This window comes from Lepidothrix coronata, unplaced genomic scaffold (assembly GCF_001604755.1).
Source record: "Lepidothrix coronata isolate B3197 unplaced genomic scaffold, Lepidothrix_coronata-1.0 Scaffold0, whole genome shotgun sequence".
NCBI lineage: Eukaryota > Metazoa > Chordata > Aves > Passeriformes > Pipridae > Lepidothrix > Lepidothrix coronata.
The window spans coordinates 9,114,073-9,129,304 of record NW_016690180.1 but is presented as its reverse complement, the minus strand read 5'-3'; the positions used below and the strand labels follow the sequence as shown (position 1 = coordinate 9,129,304).

General features: G+C 36.9%; 1 protein-coding gene across 2 annotated transcripts in view; it reads right to left on the bottom strand.

The window, feature by feature from the left end:
- The window catches only part of KCTD8 (potassium channel tetramerization domain containing 8), a 97,778-nt gene that overhangs the window by 41,036 nt on the left and 41,510 nt on the right, over window positions 1–15,232 (bottom strand). The window lies entirely within an intron of this gene.

The following is a 15,232-nucleotide window of genomic DNA, read 5'->3' as shown; positions in this document are numbered from 1 at the left end:
TCTTAAACCTGTGTCTGCAAGCATTACATTCTAAAAGTGCTGCTGTTGCACTAAGGTTACACATGAACTGAAATGGCTTTCTACAGTTAATCCTTTCCCACTCCTGACTTAACATGCAGCTAAATGGATACTAGAGTCAACATCCTCTAGAAGCAGACACATATAGTAAGGGCATGTTGAGAAGGCAGCCCCCAATTAGATTCATTTGGGTTACCACCACAAATGGCCACTATCAAGATAAACTTTATTTACCACAGCAAGTTAGCTTCTGCAGAAAGTTAGGAGGGATCCAACCCCACCTGAAAAAATACCAATATCAAGGTACACCTTCAGGATGTCTGGGAACAAACCTGAAGACACTGTAGCTCTATAGTCTGGAGAGCATCTGAGAGTCTGGATGTGGAGGGCTTGGAGGACAATCACAGTAATCATTCTCAGAAATCCCTAATAAGCCTGTTCTGCTGTTTGCCATTTCCCTGATTCTATTGGGCTGTCAATTGTTCAGACTTGTTTCTGACTTGCAAATAGAATGTTTTAATGTATGCTTATACATGCATAATGATAGAGCTAGACTGGCTTTTGGAATTTTCCTATCCCATGAAAATTGACATGCAGAATGGGACTGAGCACAGTGGAGGTATTTCCACACAAAGCTTCATCCCAGAAATTGTCTCTGGCAACTGAATATTCCTAAACTCACTGTTCTGAGTTCAGACCCACTGCTTGTTCTCATGCACAAAACTGCACCAGGCTGAACTCAATACCTGCTACAATAAATACTGAATTGGACATTTTGTTTTTTATTTTTACACCCTAAAAGACTCATCAGCTGGATTTCAGGCTCAAGACCCAGCAACAGACTGGCTTTCCCCTTCCCATACTCACTAACACATGGCTGTGACAGCTTGAGGATGCCTGAGGAAGAGCAAGAAGCCATGGAGGACTGAGTACTGGTTCTGTATTTCATCAAAAGACCAATAACAATAATGAACTGATTGTCCTAGAAGAACTCTTTGAAAGAGTGGCTATAGACACCCAGCCAGAGGAGAGAAGCATGAACAGATACTTTTTTTCTAACCTGGAACCAAAGTTTTGTTTTGCATGTGGAATAAAATTATAATGCAGAATGACAACTCAACTCATGCTAACAACTACAAGGACTTACTGGCTAAAAATAAAGGCTCATCAGAGCTACTATGTACAGATTCACTCAAGGTTATTGCAACACACAACAGCAGAAGTGGTAACTGCTGTGAAATGAATGCCTGATTTGTTGATCCCAATTCCTTTTACTCACTCTGTGTTAACCACTTTTTTGCTGCTAACAAGGAAAGCTGAATGAGTAAATACTTACACAAAATTGTATGATTTGATTCTCATGTCAAAAGCTACAGAAGGAGTGGCATACCTTGGAATGGGCTTCACTGTTATACAGTAGACCATAGTTTTCAAATGAAGATTAATCAAAATACTGTCTGACAGAATTCATTATCCTTAGTAAAACAATCAAGGAATTTAACTGTAGGTAGTAACTTGGAAAATTATCATCAGTAATCTAATGTCAGACTGTCTTACCAATATAAGGTAAGATTAAGCAACTCTTGCATCTCAGGTTATTTCAGAACACAGAGTATTTCAAACCCCACTTCACTCTGCATAACCAGAATATAGAACTATTGCACTGGAGCATCTTAACATAACAGTAGTATGAACGTGAACAAATTATTTTGTGGAATGACCTCTGCTTTCTTATCAATATAGGTTGCAGATATTACTTTTGACTTATAGAATGTAAAACTTAAAACACTATTTTACAACAAAGGATTCTTTGAATCAAAGAACTAAAAGTAATCTGAAACAGAGTACAGGTCAGATGTATCTAACCTTGGAAGATTAGGATGAACTGCAACTCTTTAAAGCTTCTGAAATCTTAAAAAAAAAAAATTTAAAAAGAAGGTCAATAAAGGATTTAGTCAATTTTCTTATGAAAAACTCTTTCATGAAAAGTAAATCTTATGTCCTATGAGATATGTAAAATGTCATGATTGAACTATATTACGGATCTAGCAGCATAAATGAGAATTAAAAAGAATATTCTTTCATTTCATATCTAATATTATGGGGCAAGTATTACAAGTTTTAAAAAGCAATGTATAGGTTTAAACATTTTTTCATTAAAATAATGCTTAGAAAATAACATTGTAATAATAGGAAAAGTCACATAAAGTTAAGTAAAAAATGAATATATACCCAAGAAATATAACTTCAATTAAATTTGAAGTTTGAACTCTGTTTTGAAATTACTATGACAGGCATTTAAATGTATGTGTATACCTTATTGGTATTTTTGTATTTGGGTATTTTTGGCATACTTGTATCTAAACTTTAGTTCTAAGACTTTGATCAATCAGTTTGTTGGGGTTTTTATAAATATTAAAATACCAGTCCTGAGTTTGAAGACAGCAAAGTCTCCAGGACATAAGCATCAATTATAAACCACTGTTCTGACTCTCCTATTGATTAAAAAAAAAAAATAGAAAAAGCATTCAAGTCATAACATAGTCTTACGGGCCAGGAAGCAACTGAACAGCAGAGCTACAAAAATTATTATTTTATGCCACTTTGGAGACTTGAACATGTAGAAGATTCAGAATCCATTCAAGGAAAAACTACTTGAATTTAAATAACAAAGGATTACCTCTTCTGTACCTCTTGTAGAAATCTTCATTCAAGAGAACAGTCACAAATGGATAGATCAACTTTACTCAAAAAGAAAATCTGCAGGAACATGATCATGAAGGGTGGTGGACCTCTGCAAATGATGACTTTGTTTGAAATTCAGCTGATTTCAATCTATTAATTTCCTTTTATCTGCTTAGAAAACTCTTTACAAGTATTTTCAAAAGCATCTCTGAAATTATTCTCTTTCCATTAATAAAACTGCCAACAAATATCACATACCTTCTAGAAATTAATGTGTAATTATATAACATCCTAAAGTTTGGAAAGTTAGATTTCGAGGTCATAATGTCTGACTTATTTGGATGGTCACAGGTTTTTAGCAGATCAATGATGTATTAGAAAAAACAGGCTATGATTACTCTGTTTATGCAAAATACTGTTCTCTATTCCTATGAGCAGTCTACAACGCATAACATTAAAAAATTATTTTAAACTACACTAATTCTTCTAATAGAGCTATTTTTTGAACCTGTGCATTATACATTTATCCACAGTCATGTTTTGTCTCTGTCAAGACTTGTCACAAACACCTAGGAGCGCTCACCTCAGAGCAATCTTTATAATTTTTATGAATTTATGTTTTGTCAGTCCTTCTAAAATGCTGTAAAGTAACAAAGTTTTCCCCTTCTTGAATGGATAAGAAAAATAGGCATTTGGAGATGTTTGGGGGCACATGAAAAGTCAAGAAGTTAAGATGACAGAATAAAATTCTTTGCAGCTATTGTGATGCTACCACACTGATGTCTACTTAAGAAACAGCTCTGTCATGCTGTTAATAGTACTTATTTAAATAATAAATATCTGAAATTCCATTAATTTTTAAAACCTTAGCCACCCACTAGGTGTATTCTACATTTTTAATCTGGCAAGGTCTTCTGCTCAGTTTTACAACCTTCTCCCTACTTCTGAAGCAGAAAATGTGACTCTTACCTATGGTGAGATAAAATGGAAAGTCTTGTGAAGAAATTATTTATCATGTGAATAATTTCGTAGATAGGTAAGAAAGATTCCTCCTTTTTTAAAGAATTATAAACGATGTGAGGCCAAGGCAGCCTGACTGACTTGCTAGTCATTACAAGTAATCAGAAAATTTGTGTGTAATGATCATTATCAATAGATAATGAAACCATCTTAATGCTTCTAGATTTTTCTTTTCTTTTAATGCAGACTTGTATTGCCTGTTGCTTTTCGATGCATGTCAGGAGACATACATGAACATTTCAAATAAAAATGTGGCAGCTTCTTAGGAATTTGCATTACCTATATGTTTTTCAAAAAGCAGTTATGGTTCAGATGGTGTATGACTTCTGTGAAGCTGCACAGAGCTGCAGAAGAGAATAAATCCTCCATAGTTTCTCTTGTGCACCCATCTGGGAAGAACAGCAGCTTCAATACCGAATAACACAGCTGTTCTTCCTCATTTTTGCCCTGAGAGAAGTTTCTGGACTGCTTGGACAACACTTGGGAAGGCAGAAGGAAGTAGATTTTCTGGTCTCATTCAACAGATGTTCCTTGAGGTGTATATTATCTGCATGCTGTGCCTTTTTGAGGTCACTGGATTTTTCCAAAGGATTCAAAAGACAGAGAAGTAAACTGACATGCTGGGTTTCTTAAAATACTGTTTCTTGTAATAATCAAGTGCAAATAAGCCTGACCTTGCCCTTTAGCATGTTCCTCTGTAAGGAATCAGAAAGAAAAGTAAATCTCCAACTACACTAAAATAGAGAAAGGAAATTGGGAAGATAAGGAAAGAGGCAATTTTTTTGTTTCATGACTAAGTGAAAGAAAGGAGAGCTCATCACTTCTAAATAAGTTACAAATATTAGCATAGTATTTACCCTCAAGGCAAATGAGACAGCTCAGATTGACAACAAAAACCTCCCACGGCAACCAGTAAATACAGGTTTGGCATTTCTAGGACAGAGGTTCTGGGACTGCCTACCCAAGATTCATCAAAAATTTACTGAAGCTGGTAATAGGGCAGCTTTTTTCCTCATATAGGACTCCAATGAAAACCCACAAATGTTCAAACCTTTCTAATGAAAGCAACAATGTACATTCATTTATTTCTGAATGGACTCTTGCATCTGTCAAAAATAATTTTGTGATATGAACTTTTACAATGAATAGAAATACTTTAAAGGCAATGAGAAAATACAGCAAAGCATGTAATACAGCAAGGAAAGTGAGAGTAAGGCACTTTGGGATGCTATTTTAGGGCTGTGTTTTTATTAATTAATTTCACAATCACAGAGCATCTGTCAGCTATGGCAAAACATTAAGGAAGAAATGAATGAGAGATTGTACTGAAGAGAAAAAAAATAATGCATAATGAGTTGAGTATAAAATTATCTCCTGTAGATCCTCAGAAGAATAGTAGATTGAATCACATGAGGAGCAAACTAAATCTGTTCATACACCCTGTGTTGGGAATGAACACATCCACATCTGGCTGAGACAAGGGAAAAATGCTACCTTTTGCTTTTATTCTCACAGGCAGTGCAGATTGACACTTTGGGTGTCTGAAACCACAGAGCTATATGTATGTTTTCTAAACGTGTTAATTTTTTTCATGATTCAGACAATGTAGTTGAATACACTTTTGCTGGAAAAAATCATCAACAGCCTGTCTGGACTGGTTTTGCTCCTTATATTTGGCATAATTCCTGGAATTATGAAATAAAGGAATAGAATAAAGTATATACCAAAATGCATCCTGAAATTGAGATTTAAGTGCCTATTCCACTGTACAGACCTTGCATAGTGAATAACAGATACAAGCGATGTGACTGATATGAATTTTAAGCAACTAATGTTCTAAAAAATATTCTTAAGTCCAAGGAATTTTCACATGCAACTGGATAGTTTCTGTGTAACCACAGATAATGAATATTTTTACACATAAATCACAACTTGATTTAATTCATGGAGGTGTTTTAAATTTTACTTGTATCTCCAACCACATAACTATGCCCTATGCATCCCAGAGCTCCCTATGCAGCATTTTTAAATCACTTATCATTTACTACAAACTACAGAAAAGGTTAATGCTGCCCTTTCATATTCTGTGCACTTCTTCTTCCAGAATAGCCAGATAGTGATTTCCTTCAGCTGAGTCCCTGGCCATATTGCTTTGGAATGTTTGTATTCACAGTGCAGTGCCAGACAGATTTCCACTGTCAGTTATATCGCGGGTTGGTGTTATACCACCAAAAATATATAGCACCATTGCTAACTGTAGAAGATAATGAACTGAAAAGCTCCAATGTATCCTTAAAAAAGAGTTGTAGCAAAGGGTCCCTAAATCTCAGTAACTGCTGTGTGGCTGCTGCTATAACCAGGAAAATTCCTACTTCCATGGACTAAGCCTGTCGTGATACAGTGGTGAACTGGGACTGCCCAACTAGTTCATCTTTTCCTTTCTGCCGTTAAGAACAGCCATTTAATTTTCTTATTTCTATTATCTTTATCCTCTAATACCATCATACATTGGAGATCAGAAGATGGGGAAAAGTGTTTCCTTAACAATATCAAATCAATTATTAAAACTACAGTTGTTCTTATTGTCTTGGCCTCAAATACTTACAAAGTACATGAACTTCCCTTAATTGTACCTGAGGAATTAAAAATGTGCTGCTAATGTGCAATTCTGCTACTAATATACTTTATCTAATGACATTTAAATTAAATATTTTGTGCGGGTTTGTCCCTACAAGTCAGGTTTATTTTTTATTTTCTGGGATAAAGCAATACTTGTTTTATATTTTAAATAAAAGCAATCATTGTAGTCGACAGTTTCCAGTTGAATAATTCCCTCTCTGCCTAGGTGTTTACATGTCCCTTGGCATATGTCTCCTTTCTTGTAGCAGCTCAACATTTCTCCAGTCTATGCTATGTCACAGTAGGTTATCAAATACCGTGACTGGAAGCTATGAAGGCAAGGAAATGAAAAATAAGCAGGTTCTCACACGTATTTATATTTCTTCCTATTACATCTTTTCTGTATTTCCTCTTTCCCCTATCAAAAAATCATTATAAACTCATCATCCACCCTGAGCCCATAGATGCTAGGAAGAATATACTAGCAAACCTCCATGTCTCAGGAGAGGCCATGCCCAGATACATCATCACTGTGTTTGCCCAACAGGCCAACACTGCTCAGTACAAAATGCTTCTTAGCTGCATCTGCCATAGGAAAAAGCTGTAAGCAAAAAGCCTCCCACGAGCTCTCATACAGAAGTCACGGGAGATGCAGAACAAAATACAAAGCAATCTGATTTTAAAATTACTCATGCAAGCAACTTGTAACTATTAGTACAATGTTCTCCTGCCCAATCAAGCTTTCTCGATAGATAATTTTTTCCATACAGATGAAACATCATCTAGTCCTAGCATGATTTGTTTTGTTGAACACCTTATATATATATGATTAAAAGTTTAATGATGTTTTGATACAAAAGAGCATTTGCATAGTTACAACAGAAGGACATGCAGCTAATACTAAATATAAAATTTTGTCACTCATCTTATACATTAAAGCCAGTTAAGATTTTACAGAGCATCTGCAAAGGTTTACATGAACTCTCTCAGTGTTTGCTTTGCTGTGAACTGGGTTCATCCCTCTAAATCATGATAGCTGTCAGCAACTCTAAATTATTCACAGCTAATGAGGTATAGGAAAGCCCTCAGCACTCCTGAGGTTAGAAGGACAGATGTGGTGTTAGACTGGTATACTGTCAGCCATGAAGAAGTGATGCTTGTATGACCACTAAAACAGCCTTAAACTGGTAATATGTCACTACAGCACTGAAAAGTAATGGCTCTGAACCCCACAGTTTAGGCCATACTGTCCTGGGTATCCTATAAAGAGAGAAGTGGATATAGTTCCTGCTACAAAGACAACAATGTAATACACTAATAAACTAAGATATGATCTTATGACCACTTTCTGACCTCAGTTATACTGCTCCCAATCTCCTATAACTTCCTTCTAATTCATTAATCAGTAGCTTTTTTCTACAAGGTTCAAGAGGAGGTATGTAATACATATTTTATAGTGTGTTATATAAAAAGCAAATATCATTTTTCCCATTAATTTCAAACACAACTATTTATTTTCCTACAAAAACTGGTTTAAAGAATATAATCATTCATATATTTTGACTGACCTATCCACTTTTAAATCAATTAGTTCTGTCTTCTGGATTCCAGGATGCTAACAAGACATCTAGACACCCATGACAGAAAAAAAAGTGCTTGTTTCTAGACATGACTGCTCGGGTAACAAATGCCTTATGTATCACATGATCTACTGCAGACTGTGACCAACCATAGCTGCGGGCTGCAGACTTAGTGATCCCAATTAATGTACAAACTTTGTACTGTAACACAACACTATGAGGATACTATGATAATTACCAGCTCCCTGTGTGCTATCTTCACTGAACAGCATCTCAGTCATCTGCTGTTTCCAAGCATTCGAGCATTTCCCACCTTTCCCCTTCTTCCCTCCACAAGCATGGTGATTTTCTACAATAGTTCTGTTCCCCTGAAATTGTGAATTTGTACAGTAAAGGAAAAGCATTCTGATTACAAGATACTACACAGCCACTGGAACCGGAAAAAGATAAATGAATTTCCTGTACGAAGAAAGATAAAATGATTGTGGGCCATATTGATAGGAAACTGCAAAATCAATTCTTTTTCTTAGTTCATCCTCATTGTCTCCACATGCATGCAGAAATATCTGATGAAATATGTATGTATAAAAGTACACACACAAAGGATTGTTTGCAGTTTCTTGTAAAAAAATATTTGCAATACATCTAAAAAAATACCAAGGAATAAAGTACACATGATTTTACAGATAATTCCTTTTTACAATAATTCAGATTTAATTTTTATCTGTACCACAACTTCCTGTCAGATTGGAAATCTCTGTTAAGGAGAATCCTTAGCTTGCCATGTAGAATACCTTGAACAGCTGAAATGGCCACAAACTTCACCATTTTTCAGTTAGGGTTGCTACAAGTTCTTTGCAGTATTTCCACAGATGATGAAATAACAAGTATGCAATAGAGAAAGACTGTAAAAAAGAACATACATTTTTCCACACATGAATCATTCAATTGAAACAGAGTTTTGTTCCGTTTGTAAGATGCAGAGCAAAGTTTAGGAACAACTACCAGGTTGAAAACTTACACATTAAAAAGAAATTGAAAAAAAAAAAAAGTAAGAGTGCAAGTCAGTAATGCCTACCAAATTCTGCGCCAATGACAGCAATCTTACCGCAGAGTTCCTCAACAGAAGCCAAACATTCTAGTGATGCTAAAGAATGACAAATCTCATATACCATTTATTCTTACTACACTTACTGTTATTTTTAATATCATTTTATGATAATAAAGCCATTTCCTCCTGTTACAATCTTTCTAAAGAAGCGAATGGTGCTTCGTTATGATACAATAGATACATGTACTGTATTTTTGTTGTCCATTATGCTAGTATTTTATTCTGAAATAACTCCCAAAGGCCTGCTATCAGTGGACAGCAGATGGAACTTTATTCTTTTCAGTGGCTGGAAAACTTCCCAAAGTAATATATGTCTCATTCCTGTATTCATCGCTCAATTCTGAGGTACACTGACCACTTCTCAAGTTAGAAACATACCTATACAGAAATGGAACTGAATGTATGTTCTCTTTTTAGGGAAGATTCTCTTCCGAGAAGTTTAATGGAAGCCTTGGGACCATTCCTTCAGCACTTCTGAACACTGCTTGTGAGAATGGGAAGTCAGTCACAATGAAGACGCTCAGAACTTTAACGCTGAAATGGACCTTTTTAATTAGTTAGAAGTAAAAAAGAGCAATCTATTACATGCATGAATAACATTATATTAATTGCCAGCAGATGAAACTAGCCTTTTCTTTTAATGCCTCAATCTTCCATATGTTCACCATAGAAAGCTGAATTTGTGGTACTTGAAGGCAACTGAAGGTCAAGGGAGCCAATTAAGACCAGTTGTCGTGGTTTGAGCCCTCCAAAAATCCAATTTCTAAGCTCCCTACACTTTGCCTCAATGTGAGGGGGGTTTTCAGGCACATCTACTAGCACGAGGAAAATCATATCAAAATTTATTACTAACACAATAAATACTATAGAAACTAAAAAGCAAATAAATACACAGTATTAATACAGTCTCTACCACCCCTGGGGTCCTTCCACATCAATCCAGAAGAAGAACCCTCTAGGATGATAGCTAAAGTCTCTCTCTCACTGGGGTTTCAAGGAAGGGGTCTTCTTTACCCCCACCAGCTGCTTGGCCTCTGCTGAGGTCTCCTCCTGGACTACAAGGGAACACTTGTCTTACCAGGTCTTCATCACGATTTACAGGGGGTCAGCTTTTGAGTCCTTTCCCCCCGGTTTGCGAAGGTTCCTCCCAGAGAGTAAGATGTCCACTGTCTCTTGCTCTCTAAGGTACAGAGTTTCTGGGTTTTGCTCAGTCTTTATATCCCAAATAGTTTTCACCAAAAGTCCTTACCCAGAAAAAGCCTGCTTGGTTTGGCTTCTCTCTGTTTCAGCTGCTGCAGCTTTAGCTCGACTTCCACATATCACGGGAGGCATTCCTCTCCCCCACATTCCTCCTTCAGTTTTCGGCTGCACCCGCCCAAACCTCGCTTAGGGCCTCCTCTGAGCCCCTTGGCCCGTCTCTCTGTTGCTCAGTCTCAACTCAGGGTTGCCTTCTCCTCTGCCATTGTGGAGGGGGCAGAAGTGGCAGTGAGACCGCTTGAAGTCTTTCTCTCATCCTCTGCCTGGCCAGCTCTGCACGATCTCCGCTGCTTCTGCAGCTCTGGGCCACCCCTCGGCCCGTCTCTGGCTTGGCTCTGATGCTGTGCCTGACTGCCAGGGGGAGGCTGGCTCCAACCCCCAGCTGGCCCCTGAAGCCCCGTGCCACCACCTCTTTAGAGCAGTGGGGGGAAACGACGAAGAAACCACCCTGGCCCTGGATGAACCAAGGCCATGGAGGCCCAGAGACCCCCCGAACTCGGGGGCCCCTGGCCACCCCTCATGGCTCCAATTCTCTCTCTGCCAACAACTTCCTTCTGGCTGTTGTAATATCCTAATTTCACAGGGGTGAAATGCAGCTCTGATTGGCCCCTGATCAGAAACTCACCTGGGACCAACCACTTCCAGCCCCCCTCCCGGGGGCGGCTCAAACTACAACACCAGTAAAGGCAAATGGACGCACTTTGACACATGCAAAGACAAAATGTGAAAGTGTAAATGCTTTGATCTGAACTCCAGCCAGATTAATAAGACACATATTATGAAACCTCATTACAAAGCTCTGAATCTGGCGATCAACAGCTGACAAGAAAAGGAGACTGGGTTCCATCCACCTTGGTAAAACTGTGAGGATCAGTATTGTGCCAGTTCAGATTCCCGTTTATTTTCACATCCATCTCTAGAATGAAATGAGCCGATGCTGTGACATGAATAGAACATCCAAATACATCTTATTAAATGTGGAAAAGTTCTACTTTGACATCAGAACCTGCTATTTTTACTGCAAATTTCACTCATCACAGGAGGTTGTGACAACTTCCATTCCTTTGTGCTCTTTCATAAGATTGTGTGTAATGGTCTTGATTTTGAGTATGGTTTCTGGAATGCCATTTTTTCAGGTTTGGATCTCCTTTTCAAGAAGTCTTCTATATACCATTCTCCTCTCTCTAAGTATCCAGTTCCATTTACATGTGCATGTAGGCCTTCTTGAAACCCTGACTTTCCTAAGTCATATGAATATGGTTAACTCTGCGTTCAGTAAGAATTACAAATTTTCACAGCAGCGTTTACTGTTTCAGCTTGGGGAAGGCCACTTGAACTTTCCAACACTGGTCTCCTGAACAAATATTAAACCACAACTAGGTTCCCCACCTCCACAGTTGGGATAGCCAGAAGCAAAAAGAGAAGGAAGAGAAATAAAGGAGAATAAGATGCTGCAGCTAAATTTTGCCTCTTGTTGCATTCAAGCAACTCAGCATAATTTCACCAAGGTTTTCAGTGGGTGACAGGTAGCTGATATCACTCACAGCTCACCACATTGCCAAGAGAGCTGGGGGGAGCTGGGGGGAGGCTGAAAGCCACAGAACTGTAGCACTAAGAAAAGTTAATTACCTGACATTTTTTCAGAAACAACAAAAAACAGTTCTAAATTTCTTCCACAGCACTTCAACCATTTTGGACTATGAAAATATTACTGAATATTTTAATTCTCCATACACTGTCCCTATATGATTTAGCTATTCTAGTATATTTTAACAGATGGACTTAGTCAACAGCTGAACTTCTAGGGTCTGTCTCATTTATGAAACATAAAGGGACATAAGTCCACAAAGGTGAACTGTACTTAATGGCTGGTCTGGGTAGACAAAGAATTTTTAAACAAATACTAATTCCAAGCATCCAAATTCAAAAGATAAGTCTACAGTCATATCACTGGCTTTAAAGTCTTGAGAGGAAGAAGGGAATAGGATTTGTGTTTGTTTCATTCTACTGAGGTGCACTTGTCAATCATTTCTTTCTAACTTACAAAAGCCAGTAACCATTTTAAGATATTATTATTATATTATTATTATTAATAATAATAATAATAAAATGTAGCCTAATAATAAATGAAGCCTAAATTCTGAATTATCAGATGAACCCAGGAGCTTGGTTGCAATTTTTGGAGAAAGAAGACCAAAACGGGGTGGGGTATGAGGATTCTTGGTAAATCAAGAGAACTATCATAGAATTTGGGTAGGTAAAATATCACATAATTTGACTTTTTAATGAAGAGATATATTCATGTATATTACATTGTACTAACTGTATGTGGCTCTTAAAGACACCATCTCAGAAATAGATATCAAAGCACTTTATGAAAGTAATCAGAATCAGTACAACTACTTCACAGATGGAAAAACTGGGACACAAAGGACTGAAACCACCTGACAAAGGAAGCAGCCAGCAAAGCCCTCATATTGACCTTATATCTCAAAAATCGGACAGAAGTATTTCTTACCCAACAGTATCTCAAAAGAGGCACCTCTATACTTATGGATTTTACTCAGAGACAATAAACTGCCCGAGTTAAACAAAATGCAGCTTCTTATTATGCACAGTATCTTGCAATTTTCTCATTCATTTTTTTATAAAATCTCGTTTCTATGCTTAGTATAACCACCTGATAAGAACCATTTCCTGGAAGCTTCAGATCTGATCTAAATATAAACACCTGTTTATGTTGTCCTTCTGAATATGTAAAGCTTTCAGGCTTTAAATTAGACTGAATACACAACAAATAATTCTAATTACTTTGACTCTCTGTATTTGACACCCAAAAAATTAAGTAAGGGCGAAGTATAAAAAAGAAGGGAAAAGCAGAAAGGATAATTTCAAGGTAATGCCACTGTCTTTGCCTTAAGCAAGGGAAAAAATCAAGGGGTGGTGTATCATTAAACATAGTTTACCAAGTAGAACACTTCTGTCAGTATTTAGTGTAAATATTTGGCAATCAGCACCTAAATTTTATAATTTAATCCTGGGAAGACTTATGTGCAAACTTAAATTTACTCCAATGCTTAAAATTTATTGTGCGCGTAAATCTTCAGGATCACCTCTGAGTCATCCATTTAATGCTTGTGTTATAAAACAGTGTGTCACCATATAAAGTAATGTATCACTCTCATTATTTTTGGAATAGGAACTTTATCTGGGAAGCTAACTCTGACCATATGGGCTGACAAGGCAACATTTCCAAAACAGCACAAGAATACTTCACATGAAAAAGCTGGACATGTAAATAATCAGAATTTTCAGAATTACAGCTCATGTTTACAAGTCTCAGAAATTTTGAAATATCATTTGGCTAATTATTTACAGGTTAAAACTCTTGCCTAGTCTTGACCTATCACATATGACAAGCCATTAAATTCTGAAAATGGAAGCATGGCCCTATAAAATAAAGCATAAAAATCAGCTTATACTTGTAAAGGCTCTGCACTGTAAAAAGGCTGTATTCACAAACAGCTTCCGTTTGTTATGGAGCATGTTTTGAATTTCCTACTGCTGACTCATGGCATAGAGCTAGGAAACACAGTCAAGATAGAAAGACAGGCAGACAATTCACTATTGGCAGATAAACTTATTCACAGTGGTGAATTTGGCTCTAAGAACATGAAATGAGGGGTAATGAAATCCTAGAAAAACACAGTTTTCATGTGCTTTTATTTAAAAATTAGAGAAAATGGAAAGAGGTATATGGAATCATTAGGCTGACAACACTGTGTTTTTAGCTACAGCAGGCAAAGCCATAACAAAAAACAAACAACTGAAAACAGAAGCAAGGTGCATAAAGCATTGGGTTTCTTTACATCCTGAATGTTTCCTTAGTGATGGAATAATCTGTCACCTACATCAAAGTTTTGGGTAAAAAAATGTATTCTTCTGCCATTATTAAGCAGCATATGGAAACAAACAAATCAACCAACCAAAGCTGCAGTGGTGCAAAGAATAAAAGAATCCAAGTCATTAAATAGGAGTTTTGCATATGATCACATGAGGTAAGTACTCAAGAGACATCAGGTTTTCAATAACTGGGCAAATATGCAGGCACAGAACCTTGGTCACTACTCTGTTATAGTAATAGCAGGCATATTTCATACCTGTGACCTTTATTCATGAGGTTTTATTTCTTTTATTCATTTAAACCAGCTGTGAAACTAACCATGCTCTACAGAATGAGAGGACAGAGATGTTTTTGACAGGCAATTACAGCCCCTCACACTCAAGTCTGCACAGTACCAGTTCCAAGCTAGTTGCAGCACAATAGAGAACTCCAAGATCCCAAAGGAACTGCCTGTAACCAGAGAGCTGGGGCAAAACACTGGTACCATCTTTATCACATTCTCATAAGCGTGACCATGACAAGAATTAACAGCAGGAAAAGCTGCTCCAGGTTTTTCAGCTACCTATTCTAAAGTAACTTGTTAACTTCTTTACCTGTATCTGCAAAGAAAATAATTTCACTTTCATATTTGAGATTGCCCAATTCTTTTTTTCATGTTTCATTTTATCTCAGAAGCATTCTTTTAACAGGGAGTTTAGCTAAAAAAAAACAACATACCAATCAGTGTTAAATCCCAGATATTTATCCTTTCTAATGGTACTCAGTTTTTAATCTGGTGAAGAATTTATACAGCTTTCAGAAATAGGTTCTCTCAAATACTGCAATAGTAAGTATATGTTACTTGGGATTTATGTTGGGGCATGGAACTGTTAGAGCAAGTCCAGGGGGGCCACGAAGTTGATAAGAGGATTCTTATCTTAGGATTCTTAAGATTTGTAGCATATAGATTTTTTAATACATCTGTATAGTTTCTAACACTTTAAAATAGCAGTTAGCAGTTACTAAACTCCCTTTCTCATGCTTTGTACCAAATTCTCC